This window comes from Suricata suricatta, chromosome 5 (assembly GCF_006229205.1).
Source record: "Suricata suricatta isolate VVHF042 chromosome 5, meerkat_22Aug2017_6uvM2_HiC, whole genome shotgun sequence".
Taxonomy (NCBI): domain Eukaryota; kingdom Metazoa; phylum Chordata; class Mammalia; order Carnivora; family Herpestidae; genus Suricata; species Suricata suricatta.
This window is the reverse complement of record NC_043704.1, coordinates 100,469,690-100,492,030: the sequence shown is the minus strand read 5'-3', so window position 1 is coordinate 100,492,030 and position 22,341 is coordinate 100,469,690. Positions and strand designations below refer to the sequence as shown.

Sequence of the window (22,341 nt, the reverse complement as noted above, 5' to 3'; positions counted from 1 at the left end):
ATGAGAATTCCTATTGTTCCATATTCTCAATGTTTAGTGTTGTCAGTGCCCTGGATTTTGCCATTCTAATAGGTATGTAGTGATTTCTCATTATTGTTTTAATTTGCACTTCCCTATAACAAATGATGTAGAACATCTTTTCATATGCTCTCGATATCTGTATATCTTATTTGATGAGCTATCTTTTCAGGTCTGTGGACCATTTTTAAACACTTTTTGTTGGTTTTTTCATTGAGTTCTAAAGTTTTTCTACATATTTTGGATCACAGTCCTTTATAAGCTGTATATCCTTTGTAAATATTCTCTCCTAGTCTGTGGCCTGCCTTTGCATTTCTCTTTCTTTTTACGAAGTTTTATTTAAGTTTCAGTTAGTTAACATACGGTGTTGTATTAGTTTCTGGTGTAGAATTTAATGATTCAACACTTACATACAATACCTGGTACTCAACACAAGTACCCTTAATACCCATCACCTATTGAACTCATCCTTCCTTCCCAATTCCCCTCTGGTAACCAGCAGTTTTTCTCCATAGATAAGAATCTGTTTTTTGGTTTTCCTCTCTGTTTTTTTTTTCCTTCTATGTTCATTTGTTTTGTTTCTTAAATTCCACATTTTAGTTAAATCATATGGCATTTGTCTTTCTCTAATGGATTTATTTCACTTACCATAATATTCCCTACCTCCATCTATAGCCTTCAAATGGCAAAAGTTCACCCTTTTTATGACTAAGTAACATTCCATCGTATATTGAATATTGTATGCACACATATACACACACACACATATATACCACATCTTTATCTATACATCAGTAAATAGACATTTGGGCTCTTTCCATAATTTGGCTATTGTACATAATGCAGCAATAAACATTAGGGTGCATGTATCCCTTTGAATTAGAATTTGTGTATTCCTTGGGTAAATAACTATCACTGTGATTGCTGGATCATAGTGTAATTCATTTTTGTTTGTTTGTTTATTTTTTTACTTTTTGAAGAACCTCCAAACTGTTTTCCAGAGTGGCTGCAGCAGTTTGCATTCCCATTAACAATGTACGGGGTTTCCCCTTTCTCCTCTTCCTCATCAACACCTACTGTTTCTTGTGTTACTGCTTTTAGCCATTTTGACAGGAGCGAGGTAATATTCCAGTTTTGATTTATATTTCTCTGATAATGGGTGATGATGGATATCCTTTCATGTGTCTGTCATCTGTATGTTTTCTTTAGAAAACTGTCTATTCATGTCTTCTTCCCATTTTTAATGTTTATTTATTTATTTTATTAAATTTTTTAAATGTTTTTTTTGACAGTGATAGAGACAGTGTGAACAGGGGAGGGTCAGAAAGAGGGGGAGACAGAGAATCTGAAGACAGGCTCCAGGTTCTGAGCTAGCTGTCAGCACAGAGCCCAATGTGGGGCTCGAATCTATTAACTGTGAGATCATGACTGGAGCCGAAGCAGGATGCTTAACCGGCTGAGCCACCCAGGTGCCCCAATGTTTATTTATTTTTGAGATAGAGAGAGGGAACACGATAGAGAGAATGAACAGAGGATGGGCAGAGAGAGAGGGAGACACAGCACTGGAAGCAGGTTCCAAGCTCTGAGCTGTCAGAACAGAACCTGACACGGGGCACAGACCCACAAATGCAAGATCATGACCTGAGCCCAAGTCAGACACTCAACTGACTGAGCCACCCAGGTGCCCCTTCTTCCCATTTTTCTTTCTTTCTTTCTCTCTTTCTCCTTGTTTTTCTCCTTTTTCTTGGTCTTCAAATCCTCAGTCTTTTTTAATTATCCCCCAAACCCTGAAAATATTAAATATTTGCTTAACCTCAGATCCAAAATTTCCAACATCATAGACAGTCATCCAGCCTCCATCTAGATAGCCATAGATAATGGAACCAATTTATTGTAAACAAACTGTCACTCATCGCCACCCCTCAATACCATGAAACTTCTCCAATTACTGATACATCTCAGAATGGCACTGTTTCCATTTGCTCAAGCCGGAATGCAATGAATCTCCTTTAACTGCATCATCTCCATCAACAGCTTCATTTTCAGTTAGTTGTTAAGTACTGACAATTTAAACTCAGAAATATGTATTGGATTGATTGTCTTCTCTCCAACATGATTATTTCTTCTCTGAATCAACCAAAATTCTCCCAATTTATCCCACTGCCTCCTCCAATCGTGTCTTCTTTCCATATATTATCCACCCTGCAAAGTGAAATTTCCAAAATGCAAATTACTCTCCATTGCTTTCTGGATAAAATCCAGTATCTTTGCATAACCAATATGTCCTCCTACACCCTCCCACATTGCCTCACGTTCATAATATTGAAATTCCTTTCTAAATGGTGTCCTTTTCTCCATGAAGCAATCTGGCATTTGTCAGAAAAATTCTAATGAAACCTTGTATCATTGAGTTATTTTTGTATTGCTTGTATTAAATTTCATACTCTTAGCTTTCAAACCTTCACAGCCTGTTATTTTTTTATTAATCCTTCTTTTCTCCTGCTACCACATTATAAGTGATCTTTTGTTCTAATGGTCTACTCAGTACCCTCCTTCCACCCTCATTTTTCCAAGACTTTTACTTTGCCTAGAATTTCTTCCATAGTGTCCTCTACTTCCATTCATAGATTAATGGCAAAGACTAAATCCTTCACACTGTTATTTCCACAGCTTCCTGCCAGCCAGATCATGCAGGTTTTATTTTTTCCTCCAAAGTTTGTAAAAAGTAAACAAAAATTAACTATTTAGTTCTTGTCTTTTATGAATGCACAGACCTATCCATCCAGAATAGCAGATGGAAAGCTTTTGGTCAGTGTAAGTGTGTCTACAAGATATGACTATAAGACACTGAAACAGACTTTTGAACACCATACATCTATTTTCTTTACAAATTTTAAATCTTCACCATTCACAGCCATCTCCCCATTCCTTCCTTAAACCTATGATATATGTAACTTTACTACTCGCTACCAATATACTACACTTTTATATCACTTACACTACATTTTATAATAACTTTTGTATTTGTCACTTGATTATACCTCTCTCTCAAAACTAACAACAATTTGAAGTAAACATGTCCCTCAAGAGTCTAGTAAATTATAACCAATAATATAATTTTAAAGAAGGGATTTCTCCGAAAACTCATATTTATTTAAAATTTTATATAAATTTTGCATCCTGTTCTATATAAAGATGGTTTGTTATATCAAATAAAGATATAAATCACTTACTAAAACAAGCTAAAGGAAGCAACCAAAACTATCCTTAATTTTTCTACCTATATTTTTTATCAGTATTTGATGTGGTTTCATTAGTCTTTCATTTCTTCTAGTTATTTCCTTGGTTTCATAAATCTATCTTTTATTTCTTCTAGTTATTTCTTCTCCTCTGCTTTATTGCCAAAATATTACAGCACCTTTATTAAATATGAGAATACAATTAGAAGCTATTTAAACTTTGCTGCAAATAGTCCATGTGTTATTTCTTGGTCTTTCTCATATAAAAACAGCAATGTAACCCACAGTGATAAAAATAATTTAAAAATAAACATCTAAGTACATTTAGTGCTTTTTACAATAAATAATATATATTACTGAATTATTTGTTATCATTGTGATAGCAAGATTATCTTTACTGAAAAGCCTACTGTTGCTGATTTGTTTGATATATATATTGTTTGATATATATAATGATTTCAAGTTTAATATTAATCAGAATAAATAATTCACTGATATCAATCTGTGATATTATAAACTTATTTTTAATCACTGATCCATGTTTCCAACAAAAGCATAATTAAAACATGATTATGTTTTGAATGATAATAGTTTGATAAATTTACCAAACAAATCAATCACACGAACAAAAAATATGTTTCTTAGTGATTATTTTTTTCCCAGAGATGGGAGGTGGAATTTAACATTAACTAAAGAGTTAAAATTACTTGTAAGAAAAAATATGTTGGTATAATAATAAATTTATAAATAAATATAAATATATATATTTAAAGATAGTGTTGTAAAGTTTCCTAGCAGCTGATCAAGAAATCTAAAATCATTACATTTGTTAAACCAATACAAGTTGGTCAGATAAATAACATCAAATCAATTATTTGTTCTCCCTAGAGAAACTCATGGAACATGGGCACGGGTGTAGCACTGGTAATAGTGATAACAATAATTTAAAAATAAAAATATATATTAATTATCTAGTAAGATACCTATAATTTTCTTTTTTCCCAACTTCTTGGGGACTCTTGTATTTCAAGTAAGAAGTGCAATATCTGGAAATCCATTTTATTTCTCTGTATTACCTTCAGCATGGCCTTCTTCTGTACAGGATGAATTTTTCTTGGTTCATTTTTCCTGTAAGCTATTTTAAAGTTGAGCAAAATATATTCTTTTCAGAAAATTTATCACTTGATGGTGATAAATCAATCAACATGTGTATCCTGACTTGAAACAAGAATTAAAATGAAGCACAGTTTATTTCAACCAAATGAAGTTTCAACTCAGAATTCTGAATGATGCATTCAACCTTCACATTTCGACTTGATGTAAGTGCTTGCACTCGCTGCTTGTCCATTCCAGAAGGTGGCACTTGTATGAACCTGATCTCGGTTGAAATCAAGTAGTTAGTGCAGCCTTTCCTCTCCTCAGTGAGAATACTCTCTGTAACCCTTGAAAAGCTATCCTAGGTCAGCTTTTGAAGCAATGATGCTCTTGACTCTTTCCTTTTTTGAATTGCTCTCAAACTGAAAGGAATATTTGTGAAGTACATCCCTTCTTAGATCCACCTGAAAGAAGGATATTTTATCCACTCTCTTGATTTCATTTTCCTTTTAGGTTTGTGCCATTTCTTGTGACTTACATCCAGCTAGAGCCTCCTCACATTATGAAGATAATTATACTAAACTTAGTGCTGACAGTTCAAAGACAGGTTTTTAATAAAACAAGAAAAAATATTTTCAAAAAAGAACTTAAACTCCTATTTCCTTTGATCAACCCCAAAACAGTTAATTATATAAAACATTTCAAAATGCTAAGTTGAACCGTAGACTCTCAGTACTACCATTGCACTGTGCATAGGGTAATATTTAATTGGTTCAGTGTAAAAGATTAAGAAATATTTGCTGAATGACTGTTGAATTAATTTATTGCCCCACCCACCCAAATAATTAATGCAATTATTATTGATTTAATTTATTGTCCATTGTGCACCATCTCATCCTAGGAAATCATTTCACCTCTCATACTACAGTTAGTATTCTGCTTACTAGAATGGCTTCCCCGTTAGACTATGAGCTTCTTGAGGATTGGCAGTGTGCCTTATTCTCCTTTTATCCCCACTGTAGCTCATACATATACACCGTGGGCTGCACTAGTGCACAGGAATTCTGACTATAAATTGTTTCAAGAGTAAGATGTAAAAATATTTTTCATGATTATGATATGCAACTTTAAAATAGTGTCATAATGGAAATTAATGTAAAAGCATAAAACATGTTCCATGTTTAGAAACTCAAAAAATCACTTTTGATCATTTTTAATACCTACTTAACAAATGACACATGAAAGATCATAATAGATATCTACAACCATAATCTCTTGTAATTTTTATACGTATCTTAAGATTTAAAAAGAAACCAGAGGAAAAATATGATGCTGTCATTAATCAACAATATGTATGTATTTTTATGGATTTTTTGTTTCTTACAAATACATATTTCTTATCTCCAGGAAGCTAGTGGGTTTAAAATTAAATTTAATATGTAGTTGTTTTATAAATCTGTAAGAAAAGAACTCATAATTTTATACAAAATTGCATGTAAAAACAATTTAAGAAATCTTTCAATCATGATTGAAATAAATTTATATATAAATTTCTCTCCAATCTGAATAAAGAGGCAAGTTCTTTAGTTAGTTTTCTGTATCACACAATTATGTATTCTTAGCTTGCCTTATGATCAAAGTGAAGGGATTTTAACATAGTGCCTGAATATTTTTAACACAAAGTGGTTTGCTTTACAGCCCCTTTTTAATAGAAGTGTATTCATTTCAAAATAATAGTCATATTTTAAAAATATTTTCCTTAATGAAGAAGGGGGCTTATATTATTTTGATTTTACATTTTCTAAAGAAAACCAAAGAGTTCTACTTAGAAATTCAATTAAAATATATATCATTTAGTCAGTGTGGTAAGAACCTTTAAAATTTACTTCCTTTAGCAACTTTCAACTATACAATATAGTACTGTTAACTATAGTCACCATGTTTACACTACATTCTCAGACTTTTTGATCTTATAGCTAGAAGCTTGTTTCCTTTGATACAATATATATTACTATTATGAATATGGTAACTAGCCTTATTGTGTTAGTCATTTTGTATATATATGCATATATAAAATCACTAGTTGTACACCTTAAACGTATACAATATTATATGTTAATTATATTTCAATAAAGCAGGGAGAAAAAGAAATATATGTGTTTATATATAGACAGAAATATTTTTCTTATTTAAAAATTTTTTATGCATATTTATTTTTGAGAGAGAGACACAGAGCGTAAGTTGGGGAGGAGCAGAGAGAAAGGGAGACACAGAATCCGAAGCAGGCTCCAGGCTCTGAGCTGTCAGCATTGTGGGCCTCAAACTCATGAATCATGAGATCATGACCTGAGATGTTGGACACTCAACTGACTGAGTCACCTATGTGCCTTTACTTTTGAAATTTAAAAAAAATCTCAATATTCTTCATCTGTCTCCTTGCTCTTCCTTAAACATTACCAACACATTTCTTCCTCAAGTCATTCACTCCTCTCATCCCTTTGCAAAGCCATTTTCTTATCATTATTTAACACAATTAGATTTTTTAAAAAATTTTTAATGTTTATTTTTGAGACAGAGAGAGACAGAGCATGAGCAGGGGAGGGGCAGAGAGAGAAGAAGACACAGAATCTGAAGCAGGCCTCAGACTCTGAGCTGTCAGCACAGAGCCCGACATGGGGCTCAAACTCATGGGCTGCCCGATCATGACCTGAGTCAAAGTCAGACACTTACCTGACTGAGCCACCCAAGTACCCCAACAAATGTTAGATTTTTTACATCTAATTTTTTTGCTTCTTATAAGGACACCAGTCAGATAAGAAAGAAGCTCACCCTAAAAAACTTGATTTTTAACTTTATTACCTCTTTAAAAAGATTTTATCTACAAATACATTTACATTCTGAGTTACAGGGAGTTAGTACTTCAACATAAAAATATTGATGGGCAATACAATTCACCCAGAACATGAACTTGAAATGCAGATATTGTATAAAAAAAGGACTGACAATCCAACTCTGTCTCTCCACCTTTTCCACAGTAATATAATTCCCAAATTTAATTAGTATATAACTTTCAGCACAAATTAGAAATGTGTGAAATCACAGGTATCTTTTTAAGTTGAATCAAAAAAATAATTGAAGAGCAGAGATGCAGTGTCAAAATGCTTTAGTTGAAATGAGCATGGTGGTTGATTCACCACAAACAACTGAACACTTTAGAAACATAAAGACTACATTTTCCATCTGAAAACCTTTATTTGATGATCATAACTAGGGATAGTTATATGACTTTATTTTCATCATTGAGATATAAATTTTGGAAATGTTTTTAATCTCTTCTCTTACCTTCCTTTCTGTTGCCTATAGCACTGATGAAATTGCTCATGTTAGCATCTGTTTTGGATGATGGGGTGATTTGGAGAATAGAATTCATGCACATTGAAGATAAGAAGATAAATGACCTTCTCTGGTCTTTTTTTCTTAATTATTTAAAAATTTCCCACCTTTGTTGATATATATAATTGCCATATATCATTGTATCTATGTATATAATGTATATGTGTTTTGTTGATGATTTGTTATATGTAATATATATATAATATGTATATATTATGAAATGATTACCATTATTAGGTTAGTTAATACATCCATCATCTATATAGTTACTTTTTTGGGTGTATGTTAAGAAGTTTTAAGATCTATTCTCTTAGCAATTTTAAATATACAATACACTATTGTTAACTATAGTGATCATATAGTACATTACAACCTCAGAACTTATTTATTTTATAATGGAACTTATAAATATAAACATAACACATTCGCCCATTTTCCCCCCACTTTATTGTGTACTGCTGCCAATTACCAGTTTACTCTCTGTTTCTGTGAGTTCAGCATTTTTTTTTGTTCCATAGGTAAGTGAAATCATACAGTATTGTATTTCCCTGTCATGGTAGCATTTCCTTCTTGCTTTGGCTGAATATTCCATTCTTCACAGACATGCGTGTGTTTCAGGTTAGCATCTTATTAGTTAAAAACAAAAAGGAGAGTGCCTAGTCATCCTTTCTTTGGCTTATAAGGGTGACCCTCTTCTTCCCAAGAAAGAGACAGGAATCTATAGAATCTATAACACTGACATAATAGTGAGAGGTTAGGGCAGAAAGCCCAAGGCCTCCTTCTTCTAAGTCTTGATACTAAAAGAAATCTTCTCAGATACAAATTCTAAGAAGGGTAATTATACCTGGCTATCCTCTAAGTGGAAGGCTTTCCCTCCTTCAGCAAAAAAATTAAATATAAATAAATTAATTAATTAATAAGAAGATAGGCATTTCCTTTCAGTAGTCTAGATAAAGCAAAGGAGAATAAATTTTATTGTGTAGGTCTAAAAATAATTTTTAACTTAATAAAAGTTGGCAAATTTGTGGAGAAATTGGAACCCTCTACACTGTTGGTAGGAATATAAAATGATACAGCAGCTGTGGGAAACAGTATGGAGATTGCACAAAAAATTAGAAACAGAACTAGCATGTGATCCAGCAATCCCACTTCTGGGAACCTCTGGCTAGGGTCTCTGCTTAGACACAGTTACCAGCAGGAACTCGGTCCCCCAAGATCTAGGCAATGGTTGTTATAAGCCCCACCGCCTTCTCTGTCTCTACCTCATTCCCAGTAGGCAAGTCCCAGATTCCCTCGTTGATCACCATGAGGTAAGACCCAAATGGGCCTCCCAGGTAGTGTCTCATAATGCTGGACACCTTAGATATCCACCTTGAACTCTTTTCCCACAGAAGAAACCACAGGCTGGGGGTAGGGAGTGTTGGTTCTCAGTGCAGTGCTGTGCCAGCCTAGGGAAGGGGTGATATGGTCCAGTGTAGCTGTTCTACTCCTCTTAACCTTCTAATGCAATCCTCTCTGTATTTATGGTCCAGGGGGGTGCTTCAGCCCCATCCCTGGGTTTTGGGGCTTTCACATGGCATCTTGTCTATGAATAGTTGTTAGTTGGTCTGTGAGAGAGACTGAATTTGGAAACAATCTATGTTATCATCTTGATTATATCACTTCCTCTATCCTCAGTCTTTTTGAGAATAAGGGAAAAATAAAGTCCTATTTATTTTAATACACTATTATATGGCTTTTACTTTTCTCTCTAAATGCATTCCTAATACTTTACTTAATTTATTAAGTCAGAGTAAAATGTTTATGAGCCTAAAAAGTGTTAAATATGTATAAGAGAAAATATGAGTAAACATGGAAAACAAAATAATGACATGGAGAAGATCAAAATAAAACTGTTTCTAGAAAATGACTATATAAATGAAATCTCTGGGAAAAAATAATATACATATATATATATATATATATATATATATATATATAGAGAGAGAGAGAGAGAGAGAGAGAGAGAGAAGATATAAATCAATAATATTAGAATTGACACAAGAGACATTGGAAAATGTTAGGTAAGCAATATAAAATACAAGTAAACTGAACAACTATTCAGAAAAATATTAGTTACCACCAGGAATTGGTTAAAGTTCAAACTCTCCTCTCTGCCTCCACCAACATCACCTCACTGAGGAAGGAGGAGGATCCTCATTCCTGTAAGTGAAAGTGAAGTCAGCCTTTGTTGTGTTTTTTTCTCGATATTTTGCTGGAGTAGGAATTAATTGTAAACATTTTTCTGTCTTTCAAGCCTGCTACTTATATGATTCTTTGGCACGAGAGAACACACTTTTCTTGAAACATTTTTTTTGGTGCCAAATCTAATCTAGTTGCGGGCTTCTTGAGAAGTCAAATATATATAGGAGGCAAAAATAAAGCACAACAAAGTCACAACTATGATATTCCTCATGTTTCAGGGTTCCTAGTCAATCTGCCTTTTTCTTCTAGCCCTTAACATTCTCTGTCTTTTCTTTTTTCTCTTTTCTTTTTTCTTTGTCTTTTCTTTTTATATATAATGTCCAGGGTTTTTAGCTTTACCTGGTCGGAGATAGAAATAAATTCATTTACACCATAATTTTCAGAACCAGAAGAGGTATTAGATTTTGATTGCCTGGCTTATTGTGATATTATTGTCTAAAAAGTTATGTCTTGCTTAATTCCTGAAGAGCTAATTTATTAAAATAATTCACACCAAAGGAAGCTGGGTCAAAGTAAAGAAAAATAACAAATAAAGTGTTTAATATTGTCTTGGAGCAGTTTTATTGGTCACCAACTTTATCTTACTGGACAGCATTCTTAGCACAATATAATTGTTCATCTAATGTCTTATTGCTTACAGGGTCTCAGGCATCTTGATCAAAATGTTCCCTCCTTAGATGCTTAATGACTAGGATCTGTTTTTGTTCTAAGACGCTTTTAAAATGTTCAGTGAGGAGTTAAAGATCTGGAAGTTGGGCCATTTGCCAACCTAGTTTTGTTCTGCAGATGAAATCCATTTAGCTATGATTCAAGACTGATCATAAAAAGTGAAAACATAGCTAATGTTACATCTGCTTCAGGATCTACTCCTAAGTGCTGCCTAGTGGTGTTAGCTTATTCCAGAAGTTTCCAGTAGACTCATTCTTTTCTTACCTGCAGGATTGAATTAGAATTTAATCTCTTTTTATAGAAAATGACTCTGGGTAAAGCCTTCAAAAGATGTTGTCCAACATCTAGATTTTTCAAATCTGCCTGATGTTCTATGCAATTTGTAGTCTTATAAATCACCCTCAGAATCTTTCCACTCTATCTTTGTGCACTTTTTTTCCCCTAAATCTGAGATTGCTATTAGGATATGAATCAATTGTTATAGATTTGAAAGTGTTGAATTATGTCTTTTCAGAGTATTAAAAATTCTTAGATAATAGTTCTCAGCAGAGAATGAAGTAAGGGCCTAAAACCAATTGTGAGTATCTTGCCTATTTCAAAAAGAGATTAGTTTTTTAAAGTTTATTTATTTATTTTAAGAGCTACATAGAGTGTGAGTGGGGGAGGGGCAGCGAGAATGGGAGAATCTCAAACTGACACTTTGCTACCAGCACAGATCATGACCTGAGCTAAAATTGAGTCAGACGCTTAACCACTTGAGCCATCCAGGGGCCCCCCAAGAGATGAATTTTAAGCAAATAAGCTGTGGATGTTTCTGGTCTGAGAAAATGAAAGGAAAGGAAAATGGGTTATAAAGAGGATTATGGAATGTTAGCCAGCAACATAAAGACCTGTCATAGATTCTGGGTCTAAAATTCCCTTTTGTCTTAGCAAGAGAGCGGGACTCCGGATTAAAAAATAGGAGAGAGAGATGGCTAATGTCTGGGAAAAGACAAGAGTCCTGAAAAAGGGTCCCTGTCCAGTGTTTATTAAGATCAGAAGGCTTCTGATGGGTGATGAGTGTGCACAAAGAGACAGAGAAGCTGTGGACATCAACTCATGGGCATGCAGGAAAGGGGGGTTTTGAAGATATACAGTTTGGGGTTTGGGTCAATGTAAAACAAAATCCTGGCACCAGGCAGATGAGCAGGTAGTTGTTAAGGGAAGAAAGGAGGTGCCCTGTCTACATTAGCTAGCCTAGGGGAGAAGACATATCGGGCAAAACACTTCAAGGTTAACAAGGTACCTTTTCTTTAGTAAATGAGCTCCACAATGGATGGTGTCACCCACAGCTGCACAGCTGCGGAGGTCCATAGCCCGAATTACCTGCTTACCTAATTTGGTCCTTCCTTCCTGTGAAAGCAGCTTTCTGCTATAATACTAAATTGGGGGGCACTTTTGCCCTGCATGTCTAATCTTGCTTACCTCATATACCTTTGTATTGGGAGACTTTGTGCCCCTTCCTATTTGGGGGCCTTTGCTTGTCCCTTACTATTTTGGGGGTTCTGCACCCTCATATTCTTGGGATGCCTTCACACTGTCCTATTCTAAGGGTGCCTTTGCACCATCCTATTCTTGGGGTGTCAATCATGTTTTCCCAAACTTGGGTGTGAGCATCCTATGGTTTTGTATTTTTTATGCCTTGTTAACCCATTCATATAAGCCTGGGAGGTTCCTAAACTTATTCCCCACAGAGACCATAGTGTTCAAGTGGTGATTTGGGTAGTGTAGGGGGATATAAAACTTCGTGTACTTATAACTTTTTTTGGCCAAACAATATCTCATCAGAACAACCTGGAATCTGAATTTCTGAATTTAACAACTTTCATGTAAAAATGCAGACAGACCATTGGATATATGGAATTTTATACCCCTTCTCCTTTCTTATAGGTAGTTCTCAACTGAATATTTTGCTAATATTGAAAGTTTCTCAAGGGGCCATTTAATTCTCAACTATCTTTGGTGATATTGTGACATTTTTAAAGATAAGTGCAGGAATTAGAGCCATAGTTTGGATACACTGAACAAGCAGTACTCAGGCTCCTCCTGTTCTCCATCATCGCACAGGATCAAGGTGAAAAAAAAGAGAACTCCATGTGGGAACTTCCCATCTTCAAGCTCTCCCTCAGCGTCTGTGAGATGGGGCCAAGTGGAGACAGACTGACTCAGGCAGCTAAGGTGCTGGAGCAGCTGACAGGCCAGAACCTTGTGATCTCCAAAGCTAGATACACCATCAGATCCTTTGGGATCAAGAAAAACGAAAAGAGTGCTGTACACTGCACATTCCATGGGGTCAAGGCAGAGGAAATCCTGGAGAAAGATTTAAAGGTGCTGGAGTATGAGTTAACTTCTCCAATACTGGAATCTTTGGTTTGGGGATGCAGGAGCACGTCAATCTGGGGACTGAACATGACCCAAGCACTGGTAACTACGTCCTGGATTTCTATGTGGCTCTGGGAAGGCCAAGTTTCAAAACTGCAGACAAGAAGCACAGAGCAGGCTACATTGTGGCCAAAAACAAAAACAGGATCAGCAAAGAGGAGGCCAGGCACTGGTTCCAGTAGATGGGATTATCCTTCCTGGAAAATAAACTTCCATTTTTATTCAAAAGACAAACACCAACAAAAACTTTTCAGTGAAATGCTAAAAAAAAAAAAGAAAAAACAGCAATCTGACACACCTATGAGGATCTAGACATTGTTCATTGTCTATGTTGTTGGTGTGCCCTATTTCTCAGGCCTCTGCAGACCTGACAAATTTTCAATTCCCGGCAGACAGAAATTTTAGATAGAGTCTCACTTCTACTCCAGACTCTTAGGGACAAACAAGATGAGATTGGGGAGATTTCCCACAAGGGAAAATTTGTTTGTAAAGAACAATGCTCTGTTGAAATCTAAATTAATCAGTTTATACACCCAGCTTGAGAGGACCATATTGGTCCTAGGTATACATCCTCTTCTGTATGACATACCTCTCAATGACTCAATCCAAAATATGGCAAGAGCAGACAGTCCTGTCATTACTAATTGGGCTGGTTCCTGCCCAGAACAAGAGTTTTTATATCTTATCAGGTAAATGAGAATTTCTAAAAGTAATGTTTTTTTCCTAGCAAAATATTTGCAAGTTTGACAAAAGGAATCAGTCAGACACAAAGCAACACCTTATTCACTATCACCACTTGGGTGCACCTCTGAAAGGAAGCTAAAGGTCTTTGGAGGAGTGTAGTTTCCAAGTTGGGAATTTTAAAGTATAGGAGCAAGAGTATCTTGATTAGATCTCAGTGTGATTTCCAGGGTTGTTAACTCTTTGGTTCCTTTAGAAAACAACACAGCATAACTTATCACTAGAGGAAATTAAGTTTACTCAATTCACTTTTTTTAAGAGAGGACACCATTTTGACAGTCTTAGTAATTCTTAGAAAAAATTGGTTGGTCACGGAAGATATTAATATGTCTTTGAGTCTGTTCTCAGGTTGTTTAAAAGGATTTAAGGTGAAAAACTGATTCTAATCAGGCCAAGATGGTGACATCATGGTGTAAAATTGTTGGGCAGTAAGAAGTGAGGATTGTGAAGCAAATCTTGACAAGCAAATTATTATTTCATAAGTGAGTTGTTTGGTTAGCTTAGCTCTCTAGTCTTCTAATAGGAAAGAGTTTTTCTAGTTACACTAATTGGTTTGCTGACAATTTAAGTCATTTATGCATTTATAGCCTTAGCTTTCTGAGAATTTTCTGAAACAGATAGTTGTCATGTTGACATAGATGATCTTGGGTCTTAATCCTGAAAATCAAGTTGTGTGGAGGCCAGTGATCTTAATTCTCAACACGAAATATAATCCACAAAAATAAACATTGACATTTGTTTACATGAAATTACCTGTTATAAAATGAAAAAAACACCACAAATGATTTGAAAGATATTCCTAGCCATGAAAAGTTATTTGCAACAAATAAAACAAATAAATAATTACTATCAAGTATATATAAATAACTTCTACAAATCAGCAAAGGATATATAAATACACATATATATAGTAAAAAATATCTTATTGGTAACTAATATATAAGAATTTTTTCAACTTCTTTAGTAATCTGAGAAAGACAAACTAAAACTATTAAGTACCAGTAAAAATTATAACAATTTTTTAAATTAAAATTTTATAAAACTTGCATAAAGTATCAAAAACTGTTGATAAACATATAGAGAAACATTATCTCTCATATTCAGTAGAGGGATTATAAATTGGCTCTATCACTTTGGAGAGCCTAAGAATACTATAAAATAAAACTGAATGCTACTTTCAAGTAAATATACTGAAATCACTCTTGAGTATATACATACAAAAACATATTTAAGATAAATCAGTGAAGAATTATTTTAACAATAAAAATTTCAATAAACTAAGTGTCCACCAATAGGAAAATGGAAAAATAACGTGGAATATTCTGAAATTTGAATATTTTCACATAGCACCTATAAATTATGAACTTGATTTCTGCATGTATGCATGGATGACTGCTGTGTGAAAAAAATGAGCAAAATTTTTACAAGTATTTTGCAATTTATGTAACTGTTAAAAATGGCAGATCATAACAATTTTGGATATATGATACATATTATAGTGAAATATAAAACACTAGATTTCAGGGTCAAGGTTTCCTTGGTGGAGAGAAGAGAATACATTTGAAGGGAAAATCTAATACATCTTAACAGTTGTAGAAATATGACTTAATGCTAACAGTTGTTAAATCTGGATATCAAGTACGTGGTTGCTGTTACATTTTTCTCTTCACTTTTTTGTTTACTTTGAATATTTTATGATTGAAGAAAGGTCACTGGAGATTCAATAAATAAAAAAATTGTTTTACTTTTGAATATAAATAAAGATGTATATCCAGTGATGTTATTGTCATTTAGTAAGAAATAGCTATCTGGAATAACTTATACACTCATCACAGGGGAATACAAGCAAAAAAATATATTGTGTTATATATATTTTATGTGTTTAAATAATTTGCAGATATTAGGAAACAATGAGGTGGCTCTGTGAGTAAATTAAGGAAAAATGAAGAAATTATCCAGATTATGCATCTGATATCCTGTTTAGGTAAATTTAATATGCATTTTTAAATAAAATACTTATCAAAACATATTTTTATAAGGCTCTAGTAGGATAATGTGTGTAGATGTTTTTAAGCCTTTGGAAATTTACAAAAAGCTCTTTATAGTGCTTATTTCTGGCAAGTAGAGATAATACTTAGAGAATAGAGAGAAGCAATTATGTATTATTCTTGTGATAATAATGAAGAAAATGTTGAAAATAAAAAACCTCTAAAATGTATATGGAACCACAAAGTTCCTGAATGGCCAAAAAAATTTCTGAAAAAAAGATGAACAAAGCAGGTGACATCACAGTTTCAGATTTTAAGCTATACTATAAAGCCATAGTTATCAAAACAGTAAGGCATAAAAACAGACAAATAGACTATTGACCTTAAAAAACAAAAGAGACAGTTATTTTTATTAGCAAAATAAGTTATTTGAGAATAGCAGAGGAGTTACAAATCAGAACAAGAAAACTATGGTGAACCATAGGTAAAACTGAAGAAAAGAGGAAAAGGCTTTTTTACAGGAGAAATAAAGAAGCTGGGAAGCTCAGTGTTTTGCTGAGTTCTCAATGGCTGACCAGTTGTTTCTGCACAGCAAAAGAAACCATCAACAGAGGGAAAAGGCACCATACAGAATGGGAAAAAATATTGCAAACCAAGTATCTGATAAGGGATTAATATCTAAAATACGTAAAAACTCATACAACTCAATAGCAAAAATTAATAATAATAAAACCAATTAGGAAAATGCAAACTAAAACCACATTGAAATATTGCCTCAAGCCTGTTAGAATGCCCATCACCAATAGGATAAGAAATAACAAGTGCTGGCCTGGCTGTGGAGAGAAGGGAACTCTTTTTGCGCTATTGGCGGGATTGTAAATTGGTACAGCCACTATGGAAAACAGTATGAAGTGTCCTCAAAGAGTTAGAAATAGAGCTACCATGTGATCCAGCAATTCTACTTCTGGGAGTATATCCAAAAAAGAATAAAAACAGTAACTTGAAGAGGTTTCTGCACCTCCATGTTCATAGCAGCATTATTTATAATAGCTAAGACATGGTAAAAACCTAAGTGTCCACTGAGGGATGAATAGTTAAAGGAATCATGATGTATATGCAATGAAATATTAATCAGCAATAGAAAACGAGAAAAAACTACCATTCGTGGCAACATTGATGGACCCTGAAGGCATTACTAAGTAACATAAGTCTAACAGAGGAAAAAATATAACTATATGATCTCACTTACACATGGAATCCAGAAACAAAAACCAAACCAAACCAACAAACAAAGATCGCAAAAGAGATCAGATTGGTTATTGGAGGCTGTGGATAGGGGAAGGGAGAATTGGAGGAAGGTATCAAAAGGTAAAAGTTTTCAATTATAAGAAAAGTAAGTATAAGGATGTCATTAACAACACGATGACTATACCTAATACTCTTGTGTGACATATAGGAAAGAAGTTAGTGTAGCAAATCCTAAAAGCTTTCATCATAAGGAGATTTCTTTTTTTTTTTTTTGTATCTATATGAGAAGATGGATGTTAGCAAACCTACTGTGGTAAGCATTTCACAATATAAATAAATCAAGCCATCATACTGCATGTCTTAAACTTATACAATGATGTATGTCAATTGCTTCTCAATAAAACTGAAAACATAAGTAAATGTGGTCATTTAAGAATGAAATTAAACTATGTTTCTTTAAAACACCCATTAAAAAGATAACCTATTCTGAACTTGCATAAACAAAATGACATAGAAGCATAAGTGAAGATTTTTATTGGACATGTGAAAATGCTGTGTGTATTGGCTTACAAATGCATTGAGTCCAGAGTAAAGGAGCCAAATAATTGCTGAAGACACAATGTGGTCATTTTTTTCATGAAACTACTTATATCAAATTATCTCAGCTTGAAGAAACCATTTGATTATTACTATTTTTAACTTGTACTTGCAGCTATAAAATTTTTAAGCACAGAATTTATTTTATTTTTTAAACCAGGACCTTCAGAGAAGAGTATTCGGTAATTAGCTTATGCTAGTTTTAGAGGCTGGATTGATTCCCAGGTCTTAGTCTTCTCTCATGTGGGAAATTTTGATCATAAAATTCAAAGGCTGACCTTGGTTCTGATTTTATAAGGAATATTATATTCAGCTCGACCTTCACAATCTAGATTGAAAGAAGATGAAAGGATTAGCTGAAATTGAACACTATGCTTACAGTCCAAGAAGAAAGAAAAAAAAGTTAAACTTTCAGAGTCATAAATTATACATGAAAAGATATATGCTAATAGTATAAACTTAAGTCACCAGAATTCCTGCATTATCTGAAAGTGTAGGTGTTTGGTTAGTTGAATGATAATAATGGCTTTAAAAAGACAGTGACTTGCCTGGATAGAAAAAGTACTTTCCTAAGTTTATAATTTCACATTGTATAAAATATTTAAAGTGAATTAATTGTCTATATAAATGATACACTATATTGTCTTTATAACAAATTCTATGATTGTTGCAAAAGTATTTGCATATATCCACGTATTAAAAATATCATTCTAAGAAATATTTACCAATTCTATTTTTTAAATATCATTAGTATCACTTGACTGTCTTTTGACTCACTAAAAAAGTCACTTTAGGGACATGTAGGTGATTCAGTCTGTTAGGCATCCAACTGTTGATTTTGGCTCAGGTCAAGATCTCACAGTTATGAGTTCAAGCCCCACATCAGGCTCCATGCTGGCAGTGCTGAGCCTGGTTTAGATTTCCTCTCCATCTCCCTTTGCCCACCCCTGCTTGTGCTCTCTCCCTGACCCTTTTCTCTCAAAATAAATAATTTTTAAAGTTATTTTATTCAGATTAAAAGATTGCCAAACAGTCTCTAATTCACAGTTATTAACAATTTAAACTATAGATTTCTAAAATATGCTATAATTGGAATTTTATAAGAAATAGGAGTCAGAAAAATAAAAGTATGGTATAGTATACCATCCACTATTTGTGCACACTCTTTCCAATTTACAGAGAAGAAGATAATTTCTGACATTCTAAAGGAACAGATTTTTTTAGTAATCTTTAGGCTTCAAGTCCAAGGCTACTGTTGTCTTTCCTATTCCTTTTATCATTCACCCATGGTTTCATACATTACAATTACTGTATTCATTGTCAAAACTGTTTTTTCTTTGAGAAGGGATCTAAGGGTGATATCTGGGTACCACAACGTATCCCTGTTGTAGCTGTAGCTCTGTCCAAAATTATGGCCAGCAGTTGATGCTGCAACATGAAAATCTGCTTCACCTCATGAATTGTTATCAAATGCACTATTTTTCCATTGAAAACATGTACTCACTTTCAAACCATTTTGGGATTTGTCAATAGACCCAGCCTGATCATGAAAACAGAGCAGTGTGACCAGAGGATGCCAGTGAGTCAGGAGTTACATATCCATTCTCCAATATTTGGGTGTCGATGAAACCAGACTCATCAAAGCCAAGTGTCTGGAGTCCAAATAAACAATGTCAGTCAATTTTGCCATGAATGACACATGAGCTTTGATTTATTTGATGACATGCACTTCAGCTTTTGAAAATATTCATCGTTGTGGCAGGACAATTTAGTAAAATCAGCTGTGTTCTGTTTACTGGCACTAGATGTTTTTCCTTACACATTCCAAGAAGATAAAGATGCACATATGATGTCTTGTCTCAGCACCTGTGTTAGCTCACACCTGAAAGAAGAAATTAAAGATAATTTCCTCCAACCCTCAATCCCCAGCCAGATTTCTCTTATTGAAAGCATATGACCATTCGTGAAATCAACAAATTTTAACAAATGCTTATGAAGTTCTCAACTTGATTTGGGGTTATCAACCTGATTTAGAGCAGTGAATAGAACACCAGACAAATAAGTTATAAGATAAATGAAAAAATTTAAAATTTAGGTTTAAGAGAAAAACTAAGAGAAAGTTTTCACATGTAATAGACATCTCTTTTATTTCATATTAAAATCTAAGTGGTAAAATGATTATAGTTTTTGTTCGCATGTATTGTTTTTACTGTGTGTCATGCCCTGGGCTATATAATTTGTACCTATCATCTATACAATGATCATAATCATGTTATAATCATTTTAATTTTGCAGCTGAAATCAAAGTGAAATTCTGTGGGAGGCCTGGGTGGCTCAGTTGGTTAAGTATAGACTTCCGCTCAGGTCATAATCTCACAGTTTGTGGTTGCGAGCCCCACACTGGGCCCTGTGCTGACAGGATCCTGCTTTGGATTATGTGCCTCTCTCACTCTCTGCTCCTCCCCAGCTCATGCCCTCTCTCTCTCTCTCAAATATAAACATTAATTTAAAAAAAAACCAAAGTGAAATTATGGAAGTTATTTGAAAATAAGTATTGGGATCAAATTTCAATTCAAGATCTGCCCAATCTCAGAAATAGTTAAAATCAATCATTGAATTGATATATGTATATAACATAATCAAATAAAGCAAAGAAAAAAATCAATGTTAGTACAAAAATACAGAACTTCCTTGAATTTTAATGACCTTTTAGCATGAGTAAAGAAAACATAGGATACTTTCAGAAGAGTGAGGTAAGGGAGATGAGAACTTTAAGTCAAAGGTCCAGAAGTGGCTATAGGTGAGGTCAGTGTTTAGAGATTTTCTCAAGACTAGGAATGTCCATATGAGAATACAGATATAATTCACTATATTGCAGTGTCCCAAGGACATAGAGAGAATCAGGTTTTGTATAATTAAGGAATCTAGAGTATAGATGTTTGAAAAAGTTTCATTTTTATTTACATAATCAAGTTTGACCCAAAAGAAGAGGAGCCACCTGATATTAAGGAGACCTGAACATTCAGAAAATGGGTACACCAGAGGCATCTGGTATAGACCTGTGACACAAGAGCTTTCCAAATATGTACTTGACAGCACGGGACTCCTGAAAATACCACTTCACCCTGATAGTTGGGGGAGAATGTCCACTTAAGGATGGACATTGAATTTTTCACCAGCTTAGTGGAGTGATTTAAAAATTTTTAGGAAGAATATCCGTAAAGTAGTGTTTCCCTCTTCTGTCAAAGTGGGAACTTATGTATGAGGAAGGGATGACACTCTAATGGTGTGTCTTTGCAAGGTTACCTTCAAATTTGGGCTGCCTATGTGGCTCAGTTGGTTAAGCATCCAACTCTTGATTTTGGCTCAGGTCATGATCTCACAGTTGTGGGATCAAGTTCCACCTCAGGTTCTATGCTGACAGTGTGGAAGTGTGGATCCTGCTTGGGATTCTCTCTCTGTCTCTCTCTGTCTCTCTGTCTCTGTCTCTGTCTCTCCTTCTTGCATGCTCTCTCTGTCAAAAATAAATGAACATTTAAAAATAAAAAGATTTGGGCAACTGGGTGGCTCAGTCAGTTAAGCATTCAACTTCAACTCAGGTTATGATCTCTCAGTCTATGAGTTCGTGCCCCATGTCAAGCTCTGTGCTGACAGTTTGAAGCCTGAAGCCTGCTTCAGATTCTATGTCTCCCTCTCTCTCTGCCCCTCCTCCACTCAAGCTCTGTCTTTAAAAAATGAATAAATGTTTGGGGCACCTGGCTGGCTCAGTCGGTTAAGCATCCGACTCCAGCTCAGGTCATGATCTCATGGTTCGTGGGTTTGAGCCCCACCCTGTGATGATCGCTAGCTCAGAGCCTGGACCCTGTCTTCAGATCCTGTGACTCCTTCTCTTTCTGACCCTCCCCTGCTTACACTCTCTCTCTCTCTCTCTCTCACTCAGTCGCTCTCAAAAATAAATTTAAAAAAGCATTAAAAATGAATAAATGTTAGAAGAAGTAAAGAAAAAAAGAAAAAAAAAGGATTGCCTTCAAATTTCTAGTCTGGATACAAGTACTCAAAACATAAAAGTATTCAGCAACAGTGACTGAATATCTAATAACTTCAAAACAAATCTTTTAAAGCACAGCAAATCTGAATTTCCTAAAGTTTTATCAGACCTTGAGAAAATACGATTATGTTTAATATATAAAGACTACAGAGGACATTGGACCTGGGAGTTTTAAATGCAGGAATATTAATTCTACATAGAACGTGTATGTCTTAGGGTAATATTGAGCACAGCAATCCTCTGCAACCTCCACCTAATTAGAAGATTATCTTCTGCTTTCTCCAGTTGCTGAAAATGGTGAAGGGGGAAAAAAAGTAAGGAAAGCTATGACAACTTCAGAGGCACCAGAAAACAGTTCATACAAGACTAGTCACAGAGGCTAGAGGTTGAAGGCATTTATAACCCCTCAGAACCCAACTGCTTAGTTGAATAGATCTTGGTACCTTAACAAATGGCTAAGATTCAAAGGTTTGATGCAATGAAACTGATTTTGATGAGGAGCTCTGACCCGTAGTAATGTGAGCATCTCAGAGTCAGCACTTTGAAGTTTAGGGAAGTTTATATACCCCATTTTCTCCTTACTTTAGGGAAAATAGACATTTCTGGTAACCCACATCCATCAAGAGAGCCTACTTTTAAG

At 34.4% G+C, this 22,341-nt stretch overlaps 1 pseudogene; it reads left to right on the top strand.

Moving 5' to 3' along the window:
* The window catches only part of LOC115291224, a 30,594-nt pseudogene extending 17,307 nt beyond the window's left edge, over window positions 1-13,287 (top strand).
* Window positions 13,288-22,341: the final 9,054 nt, after the last annotated feature.